This window comes from Microtus ochrogaster, linkage group LG4 (genome assembly GCF_000317375.1).
Source record: "Microtus ochrogaster isolate Prairie Vole_2 linkage group LG4, MicOch1.0, whole genome shotgun sequence".
NCBI classification, from domain to species: domain Eukaryota; kingdom Metazoa; phylum Chordata; class Mammalia; order Rodentia; family Cricetidae; genus Microtus; species Microtus ochrogaster.
This window is the reverse complement of record NC_022030.1, coordinates 55,295,941-55,300,822: the sequence shown is the minus strand read 5'-3', so window position 1 is coordinate 55,300,822 and position 4,882 is coordinate 55,295,941.

The window sequence follows — 4,882 nt, the reverse complement described above, 5'->3', positions numbered from 1 at the left end:
TTCTGGCTTGTCTATGCTGGAAGACTTGCTTTACCATTTGGGTGTTATCTTTTGAGAAGTGTCTATTTGGATCATTTGCTCATTTCTGAAATTAGACATCTAATTTTCTTGTTAGTAAATTTCTTCTAGTCCCTCCTGTGTTCTGGACATTAGGTTACTAGCTTTCTTTTCAAAGGAAAGTTTATTCTGGAGCCGAATATGCATGACCTGGACCCAGAAACATAGATTTAGGTTTCTCCAAATTCCATGTTCCAACATGATCGGGTTTTTTTTTTTTTTTTTTTTTTATTTTTTGAGACAGGGTTTCTCTGTAGCTTTTGGTTCCTGTCCTGGCACTAACTCTTTCTAGACCAGGCTGGCCTCGAACTCACAGAGATCCGACTGCCTCTGCCTCCCGAGTGCTGGGATTAAAGGCGTGTGCCACCACCGCCCGGCGATCAGGGTTCTTTTAAGTGTTTATAGTAACAGAACAAAGAAGATCATAAATTGAGACCCTTTTCAAATGCATTTGTGTGTGCATCAGATAGGTGGGTTGCAGAAAGCTGGGGGAATGTCAGCTGTAGGCCCCAGACTCTAATCTAATGGCATTCTTAGCCTTTGGTTGGTGGAAACGAGGGGGTCTGATCATCATTCCAAAGGATTCACACAACTGTCCGGTCATCACAAAGATGCTTGGCATGTAGAGAGAAGAGCAATAAATAGTTTTTTAAGGAAGCTTAAGGTGTCTAAGCTATTTGGCTCTGAACTTGGAACATTTTAACCTCTCCGCGTCACTGATGTGCTAATCTGTCAATCAATCTTCGTAATCACAGCTTCTTCCCAGAGATTCTTATTCACAAGCCCTTTGCTGAATGAACAATCTGAAAATAGATTTCTTAAAACCAATTCTGCAGGTTGTCTCTTCATTTGTTTTGCTTTGTTTTTGGACCAGCCAAATCCATGTCACGATGCACAGGGTTGTGTTTCATTTCTTAAAACTAACCTTGAGAGCTGTTTCTCCAGCCCTCCCCAAATTCTACAGGACATTTACTATCTCCTCCGTAAACTTATTTTCTGCTCAAACTTCCAGTGGCAGCTTCTATGGCTTGCAGTTAACGACTGTGACATATGTATATTTTGATGATGTGCACGGGTCCCATCTTAATGCCCCTCAGTCCACTTTTGATTCTGCCTGCAGCTGAGGGAAGGGATGGTGTCCTTAGGGGGTTTGCTTGACTCGGATGATTCACTGTCTCCCCCTCAGATCACAGGCTCCATCTTTAGGCATCTTTTCTGTCTCTTTCTGAATACTTGGTTTGATGTCTTCTTCATCCCTGAATCTTTTCTCTTATAACCCGAAGGAGATTTATAAAGAAGTTGAATTATAGCTCATATAAATATAATTCCATCCAGTACTCATCTCACCTGGTCTAGCAATGCTGGCATAGAATTACATTTTGAGGAGCACAACCCAGTAACCAGAAGCAATTAAACTATATTAAAACTGCTAGAGTCGCTGGAGAGATGGCTCAGTGGTTAAGAGCATTGCCTGCTCTTCCAAAGGTCCTGAGTTCAATTCCCGGCAACCACATGGTGGCTCACAACCATCTGGAATGAGGTCTGGTGCCCTCTTCTGGCCTGCAGACATACACACAGACAAAATATTGTATACATAACAAATAAATAAATAAATATTAAAACTGCTAGAGTCCCCAGGAAGAACATTAAGGGAAGTAAATATATTTTTTTTTGTTTTTTTTTTATTTTTTTTTTTTAGTAAATATATTTTTAAGTGTACGGTTAGACTTGTTATACTCCCCACCTCAGATAGTTTATATATATTCCACCCCTGAGATCACCAGAATGACCTCTTCTCCGCTTACCTTCTCAATAGGACTCACCATCATGCCTTGTGGATTCCTTGTCTAGCCCTCTCCCACCTTAGAGTCTACATTGATCGCTTTTATTTTTGACCCTTACATCATTAGTTGATAATCAGAGCTACTCAATGATCAGATCAACTGTAGATGGAATTTTCTTTGGGCTGCCAGCACAGAAAACATGACACAGAGACTTATTAATTATGAAAGTCGGGCCTATTGCTTAGGCTTGTTCCATTAGCTCTTATAATTTAATCTATTTCTACTTATCTACCTGCTGCCACATGACTCATGGCTTTTACCTCTCCTGCTGAGTCTGATTGGCAACCCGCCTTTCTCCTTCCCAGAGTGCTCTCTTGCCAGAAGTCTCTGCTACACCTCCTCCCTGCTCATTGGCTATTTACCTTTTTTAAACCAATCACAAAGGCACATCCTTACACAGTGTAATCAAATATCTTGCAACAATCAAGCCCTTTGTTAGGCAGGGATTCTCCTGCCACTGTGAGAGTTCAGGGATGTTGACAATTGGTTCTGATGATGTCGAATCAGATGAAATACTCTTGCCGTATGTAAGATCCTAAGCTTACATTTGCATCCCTTCTTCAAACTGTCCTATGACACCAGGATAGAATCTGGTTACTTTTCACACATCTTTAGAAATTACTATGTTAATGATGGGGACCCCTGGGCCCTAAATTGGAGCGGACTTTTGTCTTTGCTTTAATTTAATTTCTTTGGGGGAGTTGCCTCAGTGGTCTTTTCAGCACCCCATCTTTTCCATAATGAGGACAGACATGCTACTCTCAGAAGGCCCAGCTTCTCCATGCACCAGCTCCACAGTCCAGCTGTACCAAGCCTTGGCTCTATGATTCTGTGGACAGTCTTTTTGAAGGGAGGAGCTGTCACCGGTCAATATGGGAGTGGTGGGATTTAGCAGCCAGGGGTGTAGACGACCTCCCAAATAAGGGATGGAGCAGGGGAAAGCTGGCAACCCCCACCATGCTCCAGGAAAGCAGGGGTAGAAGACGGAGAGTAAATGCATGTGGGTTGGTAGATATGAACCAGCTGCTGATGCACAATATTAGTCAGGGACTTTGGTTTTGCAAGTGTTGTGAAACTTGAAGTATGGGGAGGGGAAAGAGGGATGGATGGAGGGAAGGAAGGAGGGAGTGAGGAAAGGAGAGAGAGAGAATGAATGAATGAATTGGTTCTCTCAACTGGGAAATTCAGCCACAGTTGTATTTAAGAGCTTAAGGGATTTGTAAAGATTCCCTTTGCCTGCTCTTTCTGTTTTCCCACCCTTAGTTCCTCTTTCTTCTGTTACTTCCTGTTTGATCTCAGTGGAAAGAATTCTGGGTCTTCAACAGATTTTCAGAGTGAGATTTCATTGACCTGGATGAGGTTACATGTTCACCCCTAAATCTGGCTAGGGGCCGGATTAGGCAGGTAGGCTAGAAGTGCGCCTTTTCACAGGGCAAGTGGAGTTTTGTTACTAAAGAAAGGTCTGCTGTCCACCAAACCTGCTCCGTGTTGATATGACGCAATCCCATGATGCCTCTGCTCAGGCTCAGCATCTTCACAGGTAAAATTGCTACTTTACAGAGCTGCTGTGACAACTGTAAATAATGAATGCCAGCACCTGGCAGGTGTCAGACCCTCAGCAATTAGGTGCAGAGAGCCAGATGGTGAGAGGAGAAGTTTACCTAGTGGGAAGATATGTGTGCATGCTTTTGTGATGTATGCAGTTGTGTGTGTGTGCAAGCATGTGTGTGCATGTGGAGGCCAAAGGTTGACTTCAGGCATTTTCCCCTAGTGTGCGCATGCCATTTTTTCCTCTCCTGTGTTAAATGACATATTTTCCTTTGTATTTTTATTTGTAAATTTAAATAATTTTCTTTATTCTTGAGAATATCGTATATGCTCTCCCTCCAACTCTTTTCAGGTCATTCCCACATGCCCCACCTCCAGCCCCATGTCTTCTTTCAACTAACCCACTAAATCCCATGAGCGCTGCCTATGTGTGCATGGGTACGAGGAGATCCCCTTCGAGCATGGGAAACCTACCACTGGCCATACCCTAAAAAGAATGGTTTTTCCTCCCCTGTAGCTATCTACTGCCAACATTCCTCAGTAGGGGTGGGGCCTGGAGAGCACCTCTTCCAACTGCATTAGTCTTTGGCTGCCTTGGTCTTGTATGGATCTTGTGCAAGTACAGCTGCCATGAGTTCCCCAACGTGATCGCCATGCGCTGTCAAGAAGGCACACACAACACTTCTCTCCATCCTGCTTCCCCTGTCTCCACCTCCTTCTCTGAGATGTTTCCTGAGCCCTGTCCTCCTTGTTTCTACGACAGGCTCTTGCAGGGAACCTGCAATATCAATGTGGCTAGGCTGGCTGGCCGGAGAACTTCAGGGGTCTGCCCACCTCTGCCTCTCCAGCACTGGGGTTATAGACACAGACTTCCACGCCTGCCTTCTATGAGGGTCTGAACTCAGGTCTTATATTGGCATAGCAAGTACTCACTGACTGAGCCATCAATATAGTTGCATTGAAGGCTCATTAAGGGAAAACTTCTGGTCAAGAGAATAGACTCTACGGGCTTGGTTAGACCAGGCCTAACATTCATTCCAGCTGGGCAAGTCAAAGAAATGACCCCCCTGGAAGGCAGGCTTACCTTAAGCCACGAGAAAGAGATAGAAGGAAAGAAGTAAATTATCTCCTTAAAGGTAATTGCCCCTTTAATTATGTTCCCCTAGTGCACCCTCTTCCAGAGCCAAGTGCTTGCAGCTTTGTAAGTCTGCCTGCTTTTCTGAATTGCTCAGAAAAATGTAAATTTTCTCTTTTCCTCTTTCTATCTCTGTCCTAAGCATGTTTTCCCCAACACTTCGGATTCTACTTCTTTCTAAAGTTCCTCCTGTTTTGCAATTCTTTCTCTTCTAAAAAAATCTTCTTCTTCTTCTTCTTCTTCTTCTTCTTCTTCTTCTTCTTCTTCTTCTTCTTCTTCTTCTTCTTCTTCTTCTTCT